The sequence below is a fragment of the Balaenoptera ricei genome, chromosome 17, assembly GCF_028023285.1.
Source record: "Balaenoptera ricei isolate mBalRic1 chromosome 17, mBalRic1.hap2, whole genome shotgun sequence".
Taxonomy (NCBI): domain Eukaryota; kingdom Metazoa; phylum Chordata; class Mammalia; order Artiodactyla; family Balaenopteridae; genus Balaenoptera; species Balaenoptera ricei.
In genome coordinates this window covers 27,774,574-27,798,856 of record NC_082655.1, presented here as the reverse complement: position 1 = coordinate 27,798,856, position 24,283 = coordinate 27,774,574, and the positions used below count along the sequence as shown (strand labels likewise).

Sequence of the window (24,283 nt, the reverse complement as noted above, 5' to 3'; positions counted from 1 at the left end):
TATGTCTTATTATTAATACTTTAAAAATGTTATGTCTAGGATTTCAGCTTTACTGATCTTTACTTTGCTGTAATTATTATTTGATTGACTTGTAGGTGGATGTAATAGCAATGCTTAGAAACAAGGATATTTTCGTTTAGAGTGTGCTAATGTCTTATATTCAATATGTATACAATCAAATCTCAGTCAACAGAAATCAGCATGTACCTTATGTACATTATCATAAGTCGCAGACAAGGCTCAAGAGATTCTGCGTTTGTCCTTTCTCACTGCCCTTTCTCTCTCTCAATCAGTAAGGGCTACAGCCATTCAATATTTTCAATTAAGTTTTTCAACAACAAAAAATGAAACAAAAGCAATTTTCAAATTTATCTTTGGTCAATGCAAGAATATACAAAACTAAAATGAACCATCTTGAATCATCTTTCACACTCCCTCTGTAATTTCATTAACAATTTTAAGAAATGTTTCAATAAAATTTTAAATAATAGAGAATCTAGTTATGCATAGTGTAAGTTGTTATTCATATAAAGTATCAATCTTTGGTATTTATCTGTTATTATTATCAAACATCCATCATTCTGGAAGATTTCAGGATTAATTAATAATAAATCAATTCTCAGATGAGAGAAGGCAATTTGAGCGTTTAACAAAAGCTGATGTGATCCTGACTCAAGATTTGTCCTAACAATCACAGCATTTCTGAAATGTTCTAATTAGATGTATGTCTGTATAAATCCCTTTAAAGTAAGCACATACAATTGTTATTTTTATTCTATTTGGAGATACAAAGGGTTTTACCTGGGGTGCCAATTTTCTGCATCCTTGGCTTCCTTAGAATTATTGCTTTGTTGTTAAAATGTGCCTCATTGATAAAAGACTCTTTCAAGTTCATAGGGAAAAAAAGCCTGTCCAATTCCGTTTGAAAACTTTAACAGATATTTTCCAATTTAAAGAAATTGACTTTTTGAGCCTAATTCAGTTGGGCAAAATATAAGAATTTAAAAGTGGAATCCAATTATCTCTAACTTGTTCACTTTGCTGAAGAGTTTTAAATTGGAAAATTTTTGAGCTTTTTCAGAAGGCACATTTAAGCTTTCTGATGACAATAAATGCAAAATAAAAATAAGTTAAAAAGGAAAACCTTGATAGATTAATCGTATCTCCTTTACAATTGAGGTCTTCTATATATACAAAACTAGTCTCTGGTCCTGACATAGTCATTTATAATATCTTTCAGTCTGTGATTTTTTTTTTTCCTGTTTATTACAAATACAATAATCCATTAACAGAATTCTGTCACTAGGTGGCTCCATTTAGCTTTTTAAAAGCAGTCTTCTATGAATACCTCTGTTTTTGGAGCATTTCTTTTTCCTTACTTTATCTTGTATTATTATTATTTTTTTGCCTTTGTATCACATACAGTCTGTGTAGCTTGGTTGCAAACCATTAGCTGTATGAAATTAGAGCCTATGTGCAATGTGCTGCCAACTCCTCTGTGGAGTCAACAAATAATGAAAGGTGACAGATGACAATTCTACAGGACTATGGTTATTGGCAGGATGCCATTGCTCAGTGCCTGGAACCTTAGCAAAATTATTTCCAGCCTTATTTTCTCACTTCAGAGCTCCATTTGAGCATCAAGTCAGAGTCCCTGTAATGAAAGAAAGTCCCAAAAATTTATGGAAAGAAGGATGGATTTCTTTTTAAGTCCCTGAGAAGTTCCTGATCTGAGAGGAATGGTGTAATCCAGTGGAAAATGGCCCAGACTAGGAGTTGGAACCCGTGAAGTCTTGTTTGGGTTTTGGAAGGTAGTTAATTCAACTATCTTCCCTGAATTTCAGTTTCCCCATCAATAAAATGGAGGGGTTGGACTAAATGATTTTTGTAATTTCTTCTAGTTTTAAGATTTTAAGATATCTGATATGCCCAAAGGGATTCCTTAAGCAGCAGTGGTCTTGTTACGTAGATACTATTTTCTTTCTTAGGTCATAAACTCCTGAGGAAGGGGAAATGTCATAATTACTATAGCTCCAGTGCCCAAAACTGTGCCTGGCACATAGAAGAAACTCAATATATACATTTAATTGAATAAATAAACTGCCTAGAAGTACTGAATGATGGAGATGACAGGGAAGTGTTGGCTCTCCAAAGTCCTACTGCATCTTATTCTCTCTTTGACTGGGTCTGGCCTCCACTTTCTATTGTTAAAGTTACAGGTGTCCATTGATGAAGGCAAGTCACTTGAGAATGCATTTGTTCTTTCTGGCAAGAAAGTGAAATTTTCTAGGCTTTCTCTGTTAACATCAGTTTGTTATTTAGATGGAATGGTTGCCATTGTAGATGTTTTAGAAGGCAAAGCCCATCTATAGCAATATATTTAAAGTTCTAGAGCATGGCAATGATAGTCTATGGACAGAGGACACTACTTAAGTCTGTTGACTCTGAAGCTGTAGGGCGCAACATGAAGGAAGGGGTCTCGAAAACAAGGTCCTAAGTGAAAGTGAGGTATTGAGAGAAGGGTTGAAAATTGGTAGAGAAGTGAAAGGATGCTTAGTGAATTTTAATAGAATGGTCAAATAGGGCATAGATAAATGCAAAAGATTCAGCATGCACAGAAGAAAGTATTGTTAAAATAGCAATTTTGTGAGGAGTGTAAGAACCTTGACAGCATGCATTTAAGGCTAAATTGAGCCAAATATCTAATTCTGAAACCATCTGAAGGGGACTTCTTGATAACAACAAAATGATTAAGTCAGAATCTTCAAACTCTATGGAAAGAGAACAATGTACCATTCACAATACAATTATCTTAAAATATATATACAAGAAGTTAAAATGCTATCCAATGTGGTTCTGATATTTTTCAATTACTGTCATATCTCAGTCATTAGCTATCTGGAAATGGAAGTGTTTATGTGACATTGCAACCTTCTACTTGGTCTCTGTCTGAGATTCTCTGTGTTCTACTATGTTATAGTGAATTGGAATGGTTTTATCCTGCTTGATATTTCATGAAGAGGAAAAATTTCCACTAGGTTTGATGCCCCAGATGCTTAGGAGTCTATAGCTTTTACTGGAAAACACTAACCAATATTCTGTTGTAACCTATATGGGAAAAGAATCTGAAAAAGAATAGATATACGTATATGTATAACTGAATCACTTTGCTGTGCACCTGAAACTATCACAACATTGTAAATCAACTAGACTCCAATATAAAATAAAAATTAAAAAAAACCTTGTTGACTGCAGCGGCCCCACAAGGACTCACCATTGAACAATGCTCCCTGAAATGTAGGTCATGATGGAAGTATAATAAAAGGTACTGTTAAGGGTATTGATAATTTTTTAATGGGAAAATATTCATGCTTTGACAGAATTCTGGGAATTTTGCTTAAATATATCTCAATATAGAGCATTTGGGAAATTTTAATCTTGTGTCAACCAAGTATCTTCTTTTGATGCAAAGATATTTCTCTTTGACTCATGCTATTTTTATATGTCTTCTGACTGAAGTGCTTTGCTATGGTTGGAGAGGATAGCACAGAAGACACCCCCCCACCCCCCTTAATGATGAGGAATAAACGGTTTTTGTCCTATTTGTAAAACTGTGTTGTCAATATGCAACAAAATAGGAAATGTATGTACTATATAATGTTAATATAAAATATAGAGCATACAATTGTATCTATGATACTATAAACATGTAAAAGTTGAATATGCCACAAGGATAGGAAGTAGATGATGTGGACAAAATTTTAACTTTGTTCGTTTGCTTGGGACTATGAGTGATTTTCTACTTGGATTTCTGTTATTTCAATATAATCTTTATGATAGTTATTTAAAGCCATAGTCTCATCTTAAAGGCAGGAAATTTTATGGAGCATAATACTTTATTGCATTAACTGATAAACACGTTATTCTCATATCATAACATTTAAGGGGTACTCAAGGTTTACCCCATTTCCATTTCTTCTCTGAAGAGAAGAAACTTTGATATGGCACAATGGAAACAATGAAGTAAAGGGTAGAGCTTCAGTGAAGGTGAATGTGAGATGCTGATAGAACTGGAGAGGGATAAGTTCTCTCTTGACTCAACTTCCCATTGTCTATTGTGGACCATCATCTCATCCATTGGCTGTGAAATGAGCGGTTTGAAATAATTTTCAAATTGGACTTAGTAACTTAGACTTTGGAATTCATGCATGATTTGAATGCCTGGGTTCAGATGAAAGAAGGCAAGAAGAAGCTATGTCCAGCTTCTAGAGTAGGTGATTAGCGAAGGGCAGGAGTAAATGAGTCTCTGGGTTTGTTATATGACTCAGTCTAGTTCACCCGGGCAGGGAGTAGTATGGGAATCTTTCTCTCTCTCTCTTTCTCATTCACACAACTACCCACTCACATGCTAAACGCACATTTCGGTAATCCAGCCAGAGTGGCAGTGGTTATAAAGTTCCCTAATCAAGGACTTGGAGATTTGGGATCCCAGCCATCTTTTACCATTACCTTCCTATTGAAATGGAATCTTCTTATGCATATTACACTGATCTTTTTGATCCCTCTTACACATTGCAGAACTCCCCTTAATAGTGATACTTTTGACTGCAATGAAGCTACCACATATGTTTACTATAATTATATGAGAAGTGACAAACATCTTACTATAAAAACAGTTAAGCTACTTGATTTTTTTCTAAAGAGAATTATTAGAAAAACAGCATAACATGGAAAGGGCAAAGGACTGGGAGATAGGAAAGGCTGATTCTAGTCTAATCACTGTTATGACCAGCATGACCACTTTCACTTGAATGACTCAAGCTCTCTCATGGACTAGTTGATCTCTAGGTAGGGTGATCACACAGGCTCTTTTGCCTGAGACAGTCCTGGTTTACACCTGTTATCCCAATGTAATTATTAATAGCACCCTTTTCACTTTCAAAAGTGCCCTGGTTTGAATGATAAAGTACATGGTTACCTTATCTCTAAAGGTCCTTTCAACTTGACTATTCTTTGATGTTGCCTGGAGATGAGATGTGGAATCAATTGTCCGAGAGCAAGTCATTGAAATTCTAGTTCTTTATTTTGAGCAGTGGTGAGAGATGAAGGTATTGAGTTTGATATGGCCCAGATCATGAAGGCCTGATATTCAAAGACTTTTAATTTTATCCTGAAGTCTATGGGGATATATTTTAATCAGGAAAGAAACTGAGACATCACTTTGGCTGCATTTTAGAGAATGAATTTTAAGAGACTGTTGCTGGAAATAGCAACCTTGTTAAGAGATTATTACAATAGTTCAATAAGAAATTATGGAGGTCTTAACCAAGATTATGACAGTAGAGGAAAGAAAAATACTAATTAAAGAGATATTCAGATGGTAATATCTGTAGGATATGGGGTATGGTGACTGAATAGGGTGATTATGGGATAGGCTACAGTCTAGGGTGCCCTCCCCCTGATCCTAACTATTTGTTAAATGATTGGATGAATAGTGATACCATTCATGGAAAGGGAAACCATCAGAGTTCTGAACTAAAGATTTGATGAGCTCATTGCTAGAGTTGTGGAATCTGGTACATTTGTGGGACATAAAATGGAAATATCCAGTAGACATTTAGATATAGGATAAGAACATTAGAATACTGGATTCTGGTTTGGTGATGTAGATTTGGGAGTGATTAACACATTCAAAGAGCCTGGAAAACATCCAAGGGAATATGGAGTGAGACAAAATTGAACCAATGAAAGAAACATGGGGTCCCCTAGCATGAAAGGAAAGAGCAAATAAAGAGAAATACCTGAACAGGAGACTGATAAGGAGGTCCAGAGAAGTAGGAAAAAAATCCATGAGAATGATGTCATATAACCACAGAAGTTAAAGACGCCTTTTTTAGAGCACAATTTAGAGCTTCAATTTAGTAGTGCTCAAAATGTTTGGTCTCAGGATTCCTTCTTCTTAAAAATCTTTGAGGATCCCAAAGAATTTGTAGACTACAGCTATTGATGTTTATTATATTAGACATAACATTGAGAAAGTTGAAAACATTTATCAATTATCTAACCACAACAATAATAGATTCATTTAATGTTAACAAAGTACATGATTTCTGTGAAAATAACTACATTTTCAAAAAAATTTCAGTGAGATGAGTCAAATTGTTTTATACAAATCTCTTTAATGTACAGATTAATATAAGGCAGATGAATTCTCGTATCTGCTTTTGCATTTATTCTGCTGCAATATGTTGTTTGAGTTCAGGTATATGAAGAAAACCTGGCCACACATAGATATTTTGCTGGAGAAGAGTTGAGTATTTTCATAGCTTTTTATGATAATTGTAAATATTCTTCTTTGATATTACACCAGAACTTGACTGGTGATAGTTTCCTGAAGGTTAGTTACAATGTGACATCTAAAACCATACCAAATAACTTCTTGTACTGTATTGCATTAAAATTCCTTGGTCTATCTTGAACTTTAAAAGAATCTTTAACTTTGCATCAGTTTGTATCATCTTTGTAGGTCATTTGGAAAATACTAGCTTACTAGTTATGTAGATCTTTCAAATGTTGACATATTTTGATATATAATATTTAAAAATTACGTTTATCAATATCACTGCTGTTCTCATTAGAAAAGTACTGGGAAGCTGTCAAGTGCATGGTGGCAGATACCAGTTTTCCAATATTCTGATTTTCTCTTGAAAGCTCAAATTTTATCATTGGCAAAACATGCTGTCAGTTGTCTTCATTGAAGAAACAGGTTCACTACATTTGTTTTCAACAAAATGTCTGACAAATACTCAAATCCAAATCACCATGGTCTACCTGTTAGTTGTTTTTTCAAGTAAAAATTGTGTTCCATGAATAAAACAGCTAATCCAGAAGCTTACAATTCAATTGCACAAGAGTTTTCCTTTAGTATCCAGGAAAGGATACCAAATTGCTTAATATGCACTTTCTATTTTGTCATATAGAATGTTAAAGTCGCATGTGCTCTAGAGTTGGGATTTAATAAAATTAATATTTCTTACTATTTCACGAAGGGTGTTATTCAGTGAAATGACTTGATTTTGTATTAACTGTATGTTGTAGTGAAAAACTGTGGTACAGTTTGGGGCCTCTGCCTTGGTTGGTGATAAGGTGCTGATGGTTCCATCAACATTGATTTTACACAATCAGTACAAATATGAACACAGTGAAAAGTGCCAAAAATGTTTTCATAATATTGTGAAAATAGTTTTGATTTTGCAGATGCTCAGAATGGGTCTTGGAACCCCAGGGGTGCTCAGACCACACACTGAGAACCACTGTCTTTAAATGAACTCTGAGAAGGCTACACCATCGAATGCTGGAGAAAAGTTAAAAACAAAACAAAACAAAATACTACCTAAAATCAACTAAAGGGCTCCACTTGATTTTGCAACAAGGGCCTCATGGACAGTTTTCTTGAGAAAAGTTCTAGGGTTCATGTTTTCCAGATTAATGTATCTTCATTAAGTACCACGTGAAGTGATGTAAAGAAAAAATATACTTTCTCCCACTTCAATGAATGTATTGTATCCATTTTAAATAGAAATGCTTAAATGTATGAAGGTATTAATTATGGTGGTCATCAAACCTGGAAGAGCATATCAATTTCTCTGACTAGGAACTAAATGTCTTTTCCTTCTTTGAATTATGGATCTAGCGTGTAGAACAATTTGGCATGCCATTTATAACAACCGGGGGTAAAAAGCAAATCCCAAGAAAGGGATAGTCAGAAACTCTATACCCAGTGGCTACAATGTACAGAAGTCACATGCAATGGTTCAATATATTAAGAACCTACTTTAAAATGATTTGAATAAAAGGATATAAGGTTATTTGGCAGATTGTAGGACATATGGGCCTTTTTACACATATGAAGGGCAGGCAGTGTGTTAAGAAAGTGACATTTCTTGAGCATCTTCTCTGGGCCTTTCTCTGAGTCAGAAATATTATTCATCTCATCTTATATAAAAGATGAACCCTTTCAAAGCCCTTAAAGCCAGGTACTATTAACTCTTCCATAAAGACCATTAACCCTATCTAACCCCATAAACTTTATCTTAAACTCTATCTAAAAGTGAATTTCATCTAGGTTAAACAACTTGCAAAGTTAATGAGATTTTGTTTCTTGATTAATGTTATCTGAGTGAAATCAATTTCTTTATGAAGTATGATTTCTTCTTCACTCAAAATAGTTGTTAAGCTTTGGATTCTATATACAGCATACTGTTCTATAACTGGATTACATACTGTTCTATAACTGGATTACATTGTTCCAATTTATAAAGCACTTTTGCAAATGTAATTGTAGGGAAACGGAGGTTATGTCAGGTAACCTTTCCATCATCTCACAGGTATTGAGCCCTGACTCAGCAGCTCCAGAAGCCAAGGGATCTGCAATGTCATGAGATGTTTAGTAAGTTACTAAAGACAGTAACTTTGCTGTCCTCGGGTTAATATTTCTAGTATTCACTCATAAGGCAATAGTGATTCCTATATTGTTACACCCAATCAGTACTGAATAGATTCGGATATGTGTATCAGCATTTATCTTATCATCTGGTATCTGTCTGATTTACTTCTAATTTTTGTTTGGCTTTAGACTGGATATTATGTTTCATTTCATTATGGAACGTTTCCCATCAATGTTAAATAAATGCTCTCAGGGTTATATAACATCAAAATTCAATGATGCTTGGCAGCATTAACCCTCTGTTAGCCTTTATGATATCTAAAAATAACTGCTTACCTTTACTGTTGCCAGCAACTAAAGTGTCATCTAGGTGTTTACATTAAATTTTTGCTTTTGGATTAACCTTCAATCCTTTTTTTCCTCTGCATGACCTAGTGTTTCCTTTAAGTCCAGGTTTTTTTCTAAAATCACTTTCCTACATGGAACATTATCATATTGGTTTCTTTTTTTCAACTTCATTTCCAGCTTTTCCAATCAGTCCAACATGATTTTGAGACATGTCTATTTTTGCCTTGTCTCCTTCCATTCATTTACCTGTTAGCTATGCCTCCTTTCATGTTTATGTTTCAATGAGCCCATGATCATCTTACTCTTCTGTAGCCAAATTCATATCTTCAAACAGATACCACAGCATATGCCAACAAATATATAGCATTTTCGGAGGAATGGAGTATAAAGAGAAAGTGATTGGCATTTCAGGCAGCTGGGGAGGAGTGAACGAAGTCACAGAGACAGGAAAGTCTGGGACAGGTACAGAGACTGGGAATTCATTTAAAATTTGATGAAGTATATGTGATTGAAATTAGTATAATATTCTGAAAGAGAATCTTTAACCTTAGTTTTTTTTTTTGTATTTTCCCCTTTGCTTATCAAATATTTACAGGCAATCAGTTATAGGGCATTTGGGTCTTCAAGAAAGCAGAACACATAAATTTAAATAGCATGTTTTGATTATTTATTCTCATACTGAAAAATGAACACCCACATACACATGCGCCAGATAATTTCTTCCCAAAATATTCATCTGTCTTTCTTGGAGTATAAAGAAGTAAAAAAATGAAATACCACAAATATAAGATAGATGGATAAACTTTAGCCATATAAAAGTACAGGAGAGAGGACTTCCCTGGTGGCGCAGTGGTTAAGAATCCGCCTGCCAATGCAGGGGACACGGGTTCGAGCCCTGGTCCACGAAGATCCCACATGCCGTGGAGCAACTAAGCCCATGGGCCACAACTACTGAGCCTGCGCTCTAGAGCCCATGAGCCACAACTATTGAGCCCAAGTGCCACAGCTACTGAAGCCCGCATGCCTAGAGCCAGTGCTCCACAACAAGAGAAGCCACCGCAATGAGAAGCCCGCGCACCGTAACAAAGAGTAGCCCCCGCTCACCACAACTAGAAAAAACCCGCGTGCAGCAATGAAGACCCAATGCAGCCAAATAAATAAATAAGTAAGTAAATTGAAAAAAACCCTTACATTAAAAAAAGAAAAGTACAGGAGAAAATATTTGAGAAATCAATGCAGTTTATAAACTGTATGTTCTTGATGTGAGTTTGCTTCATTAAGAGCGGAAGAAAAAATAAGTGCATTAGCATTGTTCAAGCCCTAATTAAAACCCTGTTGAGAATTTAAATGTGGGCTCCACAATATTCAAATATTGTGCACTGTGGCACCTTAGAAGTAGTCTAAGGAAGTACTTTCCGGAATAAAAGATTGCTTGATGTTGAAATAATTTCTGCTAAAGGCAATGATTAAGATAGCTAGGATTCTATATTGAACCACTGATGAACAGTGGAGGGTAGAAATAAGAATTTAAAATAGTGTCAGTAGGTTTCTTTAATTTTTACATTTATGGCTGTAACAAAAAGTACACGAAAATGGAACTATGATGACATGCAGTAGCCATTTATTACAAAAGAAAATGAGACAAAAATTACTTTGTGTAAGGTTGCTCTTGAAAATTCTTGTTATTCATAAACTGTCACTTTAAATAAGGGACTGATTCCATAAAGTGAGGAGACTATTACTCGTAAAGCATTAAGACACACAGCTAAATGTCAATCAGTCACCACAAATTTTCACCTTTATCTAGAGTTTGACACATGTTGACAATTTCTTTTATTGCAATTCAATTCACAAGTCAAGATACTGACCAGAAAATGTTTTAGGTCAATAATATTGAATATTTTATTATAAAAGGAAAATGTTTTCCACAACAATCCTAGATGGGGAAAGGAATGATATTTCTTTACTAATGTGAAAAATTTCGTGAATGATTATAGACTCTGGATTAATAGCACCAGATAGGAACCATCAAAATTGAATTTAGCACTTTTTCATTTCATGTCCAATATACCTGTGAAATTTTAAATCAAAGGTAAAAATGTTCTGTAATCATTGCTCAGATGACTTATTGTGGGGAAGAATTTTATCTACATGACAAACATCATTTGCTGAATACTTACTATGTGCTATTATGTTATATGCACAATATGATATTGCCGATCCTCAAAATAATCCTGCAAGGTAGGTATTATTATTTAAATTTTACATATAAGAATATTGAGACCGGGAACTTTCCAGAACGCTTGATGAAAAGGCGGAGGAGCGGCAGCTGCCCGAGCTGAGCACAGCAACGCGCTCCTTCCCGCTCCCCTACACCGGAATCAGCCCGCTCACCAGCTGTAGGAAATACTGAAAGAAACCACTTATTATGATGTTTTGGGGGTCAAACCCAATGCCACCCAAGAAGAATTGAAAAAGGCTTACAGGAAACTCGCCTTGAAGTACCACCCTGATAGGAATCCAAATGAAGGAGAGAAGTTTAAACAGATTTCTCAAGCTTACGAAGTGCTCTCAGATGCAAAGAAAAGGGAATTATATGACAAAGGAGAGCAGGCAATTAAAGAAGGTGGAGCTGGTGGTGGTTTTGGCTCCTCCATGGACCTCTTTGATATGTTTTTTGGAGGAAGAGGCAGGATGCAGAGAGAAAGAAGAGGTAAAAATGTTGTGCATCAACTCACAGTAACCTTAGAAGATTTATATAATGGTGCAACAAGAAAACTAGCTCTGCAAAAAAATGTGATTTGTGACAAATGTGAAGGCCGAGGTGGTAAGAAAGGAGTGGTAGTGCTGTCCCAATAGCCGAGGTACTGGAATGCAAATAAGAATTCATCAAATAGGACCTGGAATGGTTCAGCAAATTCAGTCTGTCTGGGTGCAGTGCCAGGGCCATGGGGAGTGGATCAGTCCTAAAGATAGACGTAAAAGCTGCAATGGAAGGAAGATAGTTTGAGAGAAGAAAATTCTAGAAGTTCATATTGACAAAGGCATGAAAGATGCCCAGAAGATAACATTCCATGGTGAAGGAGACCAAGAACCAGGACTGGAGCCAGGAGATATTATCATTGTTTTAGATTAGAAGGACCATGCTGTTTTTACTTGACGAGGAGAAGACCTTTTCATGTGTATGGACATACAGCTGGTTGAGGCATTGTGTGGCTTCCAAAAGCCAATATCTACTCTTGACAACCGAACTATAGTCATCACTTCTCATCCAGGTCAGATTGTCAAGCATGGAGATATCAAGTGTGTCCTAAATGAAGGCATGCTGATTTATCGTAGTCTATATGAAAAGGATCGCCTAATCATTGAATTTAAGGTAAACCTTCCTGAGAATGGCTTTCTCTCCCCTGATAAACTCTCTTTGCTGGAAAAACTCCTACCTGAGAGGAAGGAAGTAGAAGAGACTGATGAAATGGACCAGGTAGAACTAGTGGACTTTGATCCAAATCAGGAAAGATGGCGCCATTACAATGGAGAAGCATACGAGCATGATGAACATCATTCTCCGGGTGGTTCAGTGTCAGATCTCCTAATGGGGCCAGTGAATAACACTCACTGCCGGCATTTTATTTGCAGTAGTGATTGAGTGAAGGACTATAATCATAATATGCTCACTACTTTCTATTGTTTGTTTTAATATTCAACTATAGTAGTGTTTTAAAAGTTAAATGAAGAATAAACTCAAATATAAAAGCTCTGACTTTGCCCTGTATGTATGATGACTTCAGTGCACAAGATAAGTTTAATACTTGTAAAAACTCCTTAAAAAAATTTCCCCTAGCATTTGTTAGACCATACTTTGTAATTGATTCCAGCTATGTACATGGAATAGCTTAGACTGAAATGCCAGGTGTATGTACTGACTTCAGTGTATGACCCTTAATTGTTAAGCTATGAAGTTAAAACTGTATTTAACTGGCAGTCAAAGAATTTGTAGAAAAGTGTTGGTCTGTATAGTGGTATTAAGTGGGATTCATTGTGATGCCTCTGCATTTATTCTATTGCCTCAACTGTTACTTGAAGATGGCATGCTATATAATTTAATTTAGCCTGTGGTATCAGTGAAAGAAATGATACCTTTCTAAAGAAGGGGTTTATCATATAACATGCTGCTTCTTGAGGGCTTGCACTTGTAGAATTGCATTCCCTTCTGCTGTGCCATCTTTTTTTTAATATATCTAGCTATTGGTCCTGGTTACTTTTTTTTTTTTCTCCTTCTCTTTGGACCACAGTAAGCCTTGGAGTAGTGACTTCTGGAGCAGGGTAACTTAGAGGTTAGAGTGATGAGACCTTTACATGGAGAAGCAATTTGCATGTATGAGTTAGGAAGGTGTTTTGCAGGTATGTTATAGGCTTACTTTAAACCATTTAACTTATGCTCCAAAGTAACTGTAATTTAATGTCAATAGTATAGCAAATTATGAATAGCTTTAATTGTATGTTTAAAGTCATATGTTCACAAGCTTAAATCTGAATATCAGAATTCAAGCAATTCTTGAAATGTATGAATGTCTCCTTAATAGGCTGATGACAAAGCATGAAAAAAAAAAAAAAAAAGAATACTGAGACCCAAAGAGTTTCACTAACTTGTCCAGGTTAACACTAGTAGGACAGACAAAGCTGAGATTCACATCGAGTCTGGTGTGAAGTTTGCAGGCATGATTTCTTTTTTCCCTAAACCTCATACTGCCTTTTAAAGTTGGCTCTATAATTTAAAACCACTAATGTTTACAATTAAATCTATTAAACTCCATTAACTATATTCACAATTGGTTAAGATGTCTTTGCCTTGGAATTTAATCAATCACAAAAGGTATTTTTTATATTGAGTGGGAAAGTAAACAAGATTATTACTCAATTAAGCCATTATTACCCAGAAGCAACAAAGAGCAACTGCACTGTAAATTTCTTAAGGATTAACAGTGTCTTGACTGTCGTACATTAAATAACTATTTGAAGTTTGTGTACATATGTCTGTATAAGTGAAATTTCAAAGACCTTGTCCTATTACTTTACTGGAAAGAAGATAAGCTTAGGTACAGGTCAAAATTACATCATGGCTCCTAAGTAGGAAACAATAATGCAAAATATACTTGGAATTATTGACTAACTATATCCAAGAAAATCACACGTGGTAGGGCGTCTCATGCAACAGCAAGGTGGTGGGAAGGAATTATACATCCTGGAGGGAGCACAAACACCAAAGTATGTATAGGTTTCTACTTTGTAATTCATCTGGAGTTTTTTTCCTTAATCTTTGTATAACTTTCATCAGTGGTGAAGTAGAGGGCTATTGACTGAGGTAGTATGCTACACCAACTTAAAAAATATTTATAAAATCACTTCTTTTGGAAAACGTAGAAAAGATGTTTCCTGAAATGGAGAAACAAGCTCCTCTTATAAGGCTGATTAGCATATGTACAGAACTGTGGGTCAGACATGGGGAGACATTCTTTCTGTCCTTTCTAAAGCTCTGTTCTTCTGTGATGAAAGGCACACTGCATTTGGGAACTGAATAAAAATTCTAATTTTTCTTCACTTCAAGCTTTATTTTATTCAGTTTTGCCTTGTAGAGTTAGAGGGCAATGTGCCTGCTGTTATGAGCCTCATTTTCTACACAGAAGTGAATCCCTACATCATAATGTAAACAGTCACAGGTTCAATGGTATTTTATAAAGATGGGATATTAGCATAAGTGTGATAACACCAAAATTAATCAAGGCAGTTATAACTGAGACAAAATAGAGAGTGGAATTTCATTATGCAATGAGAATGGTGAAGGGCTTTTTCAAATAATAAAATATTTTAATTAACAAATGTCTCTGAAAGGAGACATTACTCTCCCACTCTGGCCTGAAATGATGGGAACATTATCAATGTCTTCATTTGTTTCCACTCTCAATACCAAATCAGTCACCAAGTTTTGCTGATTCTTCATAATATTTTCTTCTTTTCAATTCTCACCATGTATTAAGGTTTTAAACAACACAAATTTATCATCTTACAGTTGTGGATGTCAGAAGTCTGCAGTGGGTCTTACTGGGCTAAAATAGAGGTGTCAGAAGGGCTACGTTCCTTCTGGAGGCTCTAGGGAAGAGTCAGCTTTCTTTAATTTTCCCCTTTCTAGTGGCTGTTTAGAGTCTTTGGCTCATGGCTCATTCTTCTCTCTTAAAGCCAGCAAGTAAGATATTTAAATCTCTCTCCTGACCTTGATAGTCCTACCTCCTTTCACTTTTATAAGGAACCCTGTAGGGCGACCCAAATTATCCAGAATAATCTCCCTATCTCAAGATGTGTAATTTAAACATCTGCAAAGTTCTTTTTGCCACATAAGGTAACACATCCATTAGACATGGACATCATTGGGGGCCTTTATCCTACCTATCAGAGTCCCCCATCTGACCCCAAAATTTCACATTTTTACCACACGCAAAATGCATTCACTCTATTGCAACATCCCTAAAAGTCTCAACTCATTACAGCATCAACTCAAAGTTCAACATCTTATCTAAATTATCAGATGAGAAGTTCCAAAGCTCGTTACCTAAAGCATCTGAATCAGGTAGAGGTCTGTTTATGATGATTTAAGCATTCTCTAAGAAAGCATACTCTTTTCCTCAGTGCTCTTATCAGCAGTTGTTAACATTCATATTTCTACTAACAGTCTGTTCAAGGCAAACTAGGCTTTTAAAATCATGCTCCTCAGAATTCTTCCAGCTTCTTCCCATTGCTTAATTGTAAAGGCACTTCCACATTTGTAGGTACTTTCTACCGCAGCATCCCACTTCTGGATATCAACATCTATATTAGTTTCCTATTGTTGTCATAGCAAATTACTACTAATTTAGTGGATTAAAACAACACATCTTTATTATCTTACAGTCACCACTATTACTTTACCTCATAATCTTACTACATCCTTCTTAGATTACTGAATAAATGTTCTTCCAACTACTCTTTTTGCCTCTGCATTTTAAAAAAAAATTTTCACTGCCACCATCAACAAAAACAGCAGCAGTAATAATAAAAACTGTTGAAACTATTGGGAGCTCATAATGTGCCAGACAGCCTTCTAAGTGTTTTATAAAGATTTTCTAATCTGTTCCATACAATGGCCTTATATAGTACATAATATTCATATATCACTTTATAGTTAAAGAAATTGAAACAAAGCAAGATCAAGGAATTTGCCCAAATCATCTGCTTTGTAGGTGTGTGAAAGACAAAACGTTCCCTGCCTTATCAGAAAACAAAGGATGCTGAGGTCACCAAGCCATCAGTCACTACCACCAATGGTGCACCACCCCCAGCAGTGCACCCTGAGGGAAGGAACAGGATACTGGACCTAGATAGTTAAGGTGCATGTCAAAGGAATGATTTCAATGAGCCCAGACTCTTGTATCTTCCCTTATACATAGACAAGAAATAAATTCATTCACTCACGGTATCTGGTTTTCTTTAATTAACAATAATCTTTTGACGTTCCAACTACCTTGGTCTTTGTTGCAAAAACCCTATATATCCTGGCCTCTCCCTTACCTCTTTGGAGCAGTCCCTCAGAGCTATTTGAGAGGCTGTCTTCTGGGCTTAAGGTCTCAGAACATCCGCCAAATTTTAGGTTGTGCATTTTTTTCAGTCGACAGGTGGATGAATATCTAGTTCCCTACAAAAAGAATTGTCTTCCTGAAACACAGCTTTCAACTCTCAACTCAAATATTATTATTGCTTTCCTTTAAAATAAAATCCAAATTAAGCTATAATATTGACCAAATTTTGGTCATTACGCTCAACTCCAGTCCTATATAATTGCTGTTCTCTAAACATCCTACTCTTCCACCTCTGTGTTTTTGTCTTTTTGTATTTCTTACTTCGGAAGATACTCCTTAAGCTTTCTTTACCTTCAGTCTCCGTTTAAACCCCCTCTCCTTGTGACCTATTCTATCAGGTCCCACAACGGTTTATACCTCTACCATTCACTTGGCCAACAGCTATACCTATTTTGTGATTTAAAAAAATACACCATAGGTTTATTTCTTCCTTTTATTGCCATATAAATATTACAAGTCTTTTATTTTTCCCAATAGAGTATATATTTGTTAAGGATTAACAGAGTGTACTACCTAACAAACATTAAATTACCATTTGGAGTTGGTGTGTGCGTGTGTAGGTAAAAATTCAAAAACCTTGTTTTAGAATACAACCAAAGGATACAACATGACGGTTCTACAGCACTAAGTAATTTGTGTATTCATTTTCTGTAGTTTATTTTTATAGATGCCATACACTGAATCGTTGTAAGAGTCTTGTAAATTGAAGTTGACTGTTGCCATCTCTAACATTATTTTCTCCATCACAGAACTGTTCTGATTTGTCTTTCATAACAGCATGCAGTTCAGTAAAGCTCATAGGGTATCAATAGGAAAATAAAAATATGTTTGGCATTAGAGAAAGTCATTTAAATTAATCTTCCACAGAATATAACATGAAATTTCATTCAGTGCCCTTTAGAGCAGTGATTCTCTAATCATGGCCATGACCTTTCATTAAACGTTTTCTGCATTCACCAATAGCTGACATAATTCCATCAATGTATAAAGGTGATTTAAGAAAGAGAATAAATTGCGTATGTAAAGTCTGTAAGCTGATAAATGTTAGACTCCAAAGTGCGGGTTTGAACTTTTGTTCTTAATCTTTGTGTGAAAGAATAATATGCGCTAGAAGATACAAATTCATGTAATATTTCTTTCAAGGAACATACTTTTGTAGAGAGATACATGTTTACCTAAATTATTTAAAATATGTTATAGTTTTTTAAGCATTATTATACAGATACAAATAAATGATCCTCAGGGTTCCAGCAAGAAAGCAGAAGGGAATGAAAATTGGATATTCAAAAGAGTTTAATAAAGGATGATTCACAAAGTTGTGAGTGGTATGTAGAGAAAGGGCAAGGTAGAACTGTTACCACCTTTGGCTTAAAGAGACGGAGGGAGGAATTGGTCAGTGGAACTCAGAGGAGTTTTAAATTTAACTTTAAAGAAAATTTTCTCTTAATATTGACACAGATAGACTCCAGCAAAGCAGCTGGGGGAATAAATATACCGACTTCTCCTCCCCCTTCCCTCTGTTCTCCTACCATTATTTCATGTTGGCTGACCCCAACTGCATTCAGAGGCAAGAGAGTCCATCCAGGTGGCTCTGGTGCATAGGCACAGTAGAGAAGGAAGGGGAGCAGGTCTGGAGGAACATATGGAAGACAGTCTGCACAAATTCTACAAAAGCATAAAGGGAACAAATGATTAGTTGCTGCTGGATGATAGGAGAAAATAGGACCTTAAGAGATGAACAGTATTTTATCTAAGAAAAGGATGTTACGAGAATTACATGTAAAAGGAACTATGCAAGGAAAGACATCAGAGTGTATAAATATATAGAGTATTGGGGGATTCGAAGGGCTGTTACTGTAAAATTTCAAATGTTTGTATAAGTAACAGGATGGAGATCTGGCAATCCAAGATTTTGTTACTTTAGGAAAGACAACATACAAATTAACAACTTCACTTCCTACAGTTTTAAAGGTCTTTCATGGATGTAAATAAACCAGTTTAATTTTTTGGAAGATATAAGGTAAAGCAATGTTTCAGGTAACTTTTGTAGATTTATTTTATACAAAAATTTTCCCCCTGGTCTTAGAAATCATTTAAAACTGTCCTTTAAGATTCTTCTCATTGTTGCAGGGTTTTTTTTTTTTTTTTTTTTTAATCTGTTTTTCTGCTTCATCCCCAAATCTTCTTGTTCTGGGGAATTCTGGAGGTAGAGGAAAGATAGTTGGGAAGATTTTGTGTAGGAAGGGATAAGACAAAAGGGATATGAGAGGTGGGGAGGGAAAAGGAAGAGGATGAGGAGAAGGAGAAAAATGGAGAAGAAGAGAAGAAGGAGAGAGGAGACAAGGAGACCGAGACAGAAGAGGAAGAGAAGGAGGTGGAAGAGGTGCTGGTGCTTTGGAGTAAAAAGATCAGGACTTTGGAGTAAGGTACGTTTTAGGATCAAATCAGGAATTGCCATTTACCAGTTGTTTGACCTTGAAGAATTTTCATTATAAAAATGGAAAGCATGATAATCAAAATCCAAGATACTATGAAAAGTAAATGTGATTTCATATATGATAGGTCTGAGCATATGAAAGGCACTAGATAGCTGCTAATTTCCCTTCCCTTTACTTACTTTTTTTTTTTTTGAACCACCTCATGGAATTATTGATTCTGAATTTAGCCCTGACATTGTTACTGATCTGATGTGGAACACACTATAACATCCATGTCAATTGCAAAACCTGTAAGACACCCAGCATTTACAATTTAATTCAGGCTCCTTTTTTGTGTTTGAGTCTAAGGTTGAGGGAAATGAAACCCCAGCATCAGAATCAACAAAGGATCATTTTAAATATTAACAACCCCTAAGCTATCATCAAGTAGTTAATAGAGTTTACTACAAAAATTAAATTCAAGGAAGACAGAGGTTATTATTAAAAGGTACACTACCTTGTCTGAAAAAGAAAGAAAAACAAGCAAGAATGACTGATGTTTTGTAGAACACTTTGTGCTAAAGTTCACCATCTCAGGCTTCCCTGGTGGCACAGCGGTTAAGAATCTGCCTGCCAGTGCAGGGGACAAGGGTTCGAGCCCTGGTCAGGGAAGATCCCACATGCCACGGGGCAACTAAGCCAGTGCACCACAACTACTGAGCCTGCACTCTAGAGCCCGTGAGCCACAACTACTGAGCCCGTGTGCCACAACTACTGAAGCCCGTGCGCCTAGAGTCTGTGCTACACAAGAGAAGCCACTGCAATGAGAAGCCCGTGCACTGCAACGAAGAGTAGCCCCCACTCACTGCAACTAGACAAAAACCACATGCAGCAACAAAGACCCAACACAGCTCAAAATAAATAAATAAATAAATTAAAATAAATAAATAAATAAAAATAATTCTCTGTCTCAATTCATAAACCATGATGAACACAACATCAGTGGGCAGACCCTGATGACTCCTTGGATGATGTTCTGTAGTTGCTCTGGATACTGCCTTCTAAGGGCACACAAGGGAAAGAGTTGTAGTCCTACTGTGCTCTCACTTTCTTTTGAGCAGTTAGCTGAATTTTAAGTAGGGCACATTCAACGTGTTGTCATGATCTGGCGTTTTTGCAGTTCACCTGACTCACCAAAGACTGATTTTCTAAAGAAAAAGTGTCATTATAAAATATAGTCATTACCTCTATTTTCTTAGCTACCAATAGATTTTATGCAGTAAATACTTTATAATATATTTTTAGAGACACATTTTTTTTTGTAGATGAAATGTCTCAAATTTGATATTAAATTCATTTGGCTAGAAGCTGCACAAGGCAGTGTTATTTTTAAAGATGGTTAATTTTTAACTTTTCCTGCTGAGAAAAAAAGTACTTAAATATGTTTATAGTAGTTGTATTTTGCATCAAGTGTTTTAAATATACTATCAAATTTTTAATTTTGTGTAATAGACTATTTCTATGTGTGTTCTAAATACTATCTTCCTCTTTGAGAAATGATAGCTTTGTGTTAACTAAAAATACGGGCTATCTGGCTTGATTATTATTCTTTGTTTAATCAAGAAATGAATTTAAGGTATCCATGTCCTCTTACATTTAAATAATCACTGAGAAACTGACTAGACCTAAAAATTTAAATTATATTTTCCATGGCCTTATGCTTACATGTCCCCTCTCTTGGAGAGTGTCACAAACTAACAAGTCTGCTATTTGTGGGTCCATCATCTTAAAATGTTTGCAGGAAGATATGATTTTAACCCTATTTTATTGCTTTGGATTTTTATAAACATACTCCATGTTCATGTTTTGTGCCATTTGTAATGCCTTAAGCTTATTTAGGCATTTATAGTTTGAGAGAATACACTGAATACAAGTTGACTTCTAAACTGCCTTCATTCTAACAAAAAGACAAAGAACATACAGTAGAGAAGGTCAGTATTGCTATTCCATGTGAAGTGTTTTTCTAGTCAAAGTCATGTTTTTGAAATTAAATGCTACTTCAGGCTTCACAGCTCACCGGATATTTCTGTGAACAAAACAGGCAATTACAAGCTGCTATTAGGGCAGTGTAAGGCTGCATCAATACAACTTTTTAAGAGAAAGTGACACAGGTCAAAGACCCTGGTGGCAAATGCATGTTAGTGGTATTGACTTCTTGGTTAGTACTGTCCTATATAGATTTGAAATGAGTAACCCAGATGCAATAGACTATGACAAATTCTCAAGTCTCACAGACACCTCATTCCATAATTTGTGTCTGTCAACTCTGATGGTCCTTGATGTTTCTTTCATAAGAACCCTCTGATGTCAACGTAGTAGATAAGACTTTGAGAATTAGAGTATTAGGATGTAAGCTATTCAGGACCTGGGATGATGTGCTTGGAAGATGAAATACTTCAATTTCACAAGAATCATAAACTGGGACTCATAAACAGAAAGAGAACAGGTATAGATCAAGTCCAAATGAATAAACATCCATATAAAGAGGAAACAGGGAAAAACATGAGGGCTGCTGCCCTTCTTAGCCATTTGCTCTAAAGCTTCTGAAAACTTCATCTTTAATGAAGAATTTAAAATTCTATATAATTATTAAAATTGTAATATTTAACTAGATAATTATATATGGGTTTTATAGTGCAAGTCCAAAGTGGTTTGCTCCTGAAGAATGAAAAAAAATGTACACGTGTTGTTGAAGACCTAAACTAAAGTAGTGTTCACTTTATAAAATTCTCTACTTTAGAATTGTACTTACTTCTGATATATCTTCTTATTTTCTAAAATGCTCTTCAGATTCTTTTTCTGTGTTCTTCTTCCTCAGCTGACCCTTTGCATTATGTGATTTTCCATAATTTAAACTAATGCAATGGCTTGTTTAAAGGAGGCTATTTGTTATGAAACAATTCAAAAATACTTAAAAACATAATAAATGGTAGAATAAGCTTGATATACCCATCACCTATATCCAAAAATATTCTTAATATTTTGATATTTGTCATATATTTTATATATTCTATATATTGTATATGTGTATAAATTTTTTTACAGAATCATTTGATAATGCATTACAAAAATGGTGATAATTTATCCATAAATACTTTAACCACTCTCAACATAAAGTGATTCATTTATATAATCATACATTTATGATAGTTTAATAAAATATTTTCTTTGTACTATTATTTTAATATATTTGAGCCTCAGTATTATTTTAATCTAGTGCGATTTCTATATAGTCCTTGAATACTATGGCAATAAGGTACAGATGGTGACCTGTTAATATATGTGGGTTCCAGAAGAGTTTATTTAACTCAAATTATTTATATTCCTTAAAGCAAATAATTGTCACCCTTTAAGTCTCAGACATGAGAAACTGAAAGTAACAACTGAACTTGAGCTAGTCTATTACTTAACATTCAATGTACTTGGCAAGCTAGGATGAAAAGTGATTGAACTGAGGCACCATAGTTAGAATCCTGGCTCAGCCTTCTGTATATTAGGATGATAATAATAGCAGTGACCTCACCAAGCTTGCTCCAGCTTTAAGGCCTTGAAAATCCATTTATTCTGCCTAGAATGAACAAGATGATGATCATCGTGATGATGGTGGTGGTGATAGCTAACACTAAAATACTGTTTGCCATGTTCAAGTACTAATCAAATCTCCCCTTTTTATAAATTATTTAGTAATCATAACTCTGAGGTAGGTATTACTATTATTTCCATTTTATAGAAATTAATGAAGACATTAAATGACATTAATCACAGCTAGTATATGCTAGAACCAGTTTTCAAACACAAAAAGTATATATCCTGTATTTATTTATATTCTTTTCCCTTTACTGTTTCTCATAACTGAAAAAAGTCATTTTGCTGACTTTTTATCTTTCAAAGGTCAGCTAAAATATCACTGACTCAGTGACTTCCCTTATCAACCAGTCTGAACTGGCCTTGCTGTATCATCCTTTCCACTTCCATTACCACTGATTCCATTATCTTCTTTTTTTGATCCTTTATAGCACTCATCACTGTTTAAATCTATCTATCTACCTATCTATCTATCTATCTATCTATCTATCTACCTACCTACCTACCTATCTACTCCCCTGCTCCAGATTGTAAACTCCTTGAGCAAACAAAAATTCTCAGTCTTGTTCAGCATCCTATTTTCAGTACAAATGACTGGCACATTACAGATAGTTATTAAATAGATGTTCAAGAATTTATATAATTTATATAATTGAATAAGTAGTTATATTTGTAATTGGATTTTTGTGAGGATTGCATAGCATGGAACATTTAAACACCATGGAATTTAGAGTTAGCCAAAACTAGGTTTGAGTTTCAGCTCTATCACTCTCCAGATGCATGATATTTTACTAACTATTGAAATTCTTTAAGCTTATTTAACTCCTCAGAATATAAATAATAGTATCTACATTATACCATTGATTTGAGGCTTAAATACAATGGTATTTATAAACTGACAGTATCTTTTACTTAACAGTCACTCAAATGTTTGCTATACATATTATGCAAAGGTTTACTTGGAATGGGAAGAAGATGTAGCAGTGAAGATTATCTAAGACTGAGGTAGTATCAGATTAATAACAAGAAGAAAAAGCTTGGTATCAAACTAAGTCAGAACTAGAGTTGGAAGTTTATTCCATAACCAAACACTCTTATTAATATATGTTAGTTTCTAGAGGCCTAATAAATGCACCCCTTTATTCCTTTCTTGGGTTTGGTCCGATAAAGAGATACACATTGGTGATTACAACAGGAGGATGTAACCAAGATGGGGGTCCGATGTTTTCCTTATACTTCCCCAAAATTCCATTAGAAAACTTACCCTCTCACTTACAAAGCCCATTAGAAAACCTAACCCTCCATCCGATGCTGCAGAAGTTGCTTTGCAGTGTCAGGGACTGTCCTGGAAAATTATCATGTGGATGAGGAGAGACCGTGTGCCTCCTCCAGCTCAGCAGATATGAAAGAGAGAGAAAGAAGCAAGTCCTTTTCCTTTTTTAAAATTCACCAACCAGATCGATCAGGTCTCTGTTTAGGAGAAGGCCTGAGGTGAGAGAGGGAGGGGACAGAATTTCCATTCTAGTATTTCCAAGTGGTAGGTGAGAGTGGTTCTCTAAAACAATTGTCATCACCAACATTTATGTTGTAGTTAAGTGAACTATACTGTGGTTCATTACAAAGTGTTTGGCTTGTTTTTTTTTTTCTCAGCTAAGTTACTTGTCATCTTCACAAAATATTTAAAATAAATGAATCTGATAAATTATTTTTTAAGAAGAGAAAAGTACCTGATCAAGATGAATCTCCAGTCAATATTTTAG

General features: G+C 35.2%; 1 pseudogene; it reads left to right on the top strand.

Moving 5' to 3' along the window:
• The first annotated feature begins 11,434 nt into the window (after positions 1 to 11,434).
• On the top strand, positions 11,435 to 12,460 carry LOC132351622 (dnaJ homolog subfamily A member 1-like; annotated as a pseudogene).
• The last annotated feature ends 11,823 nt before the right edge of the window (positions 12,461 to 24,283 follow it).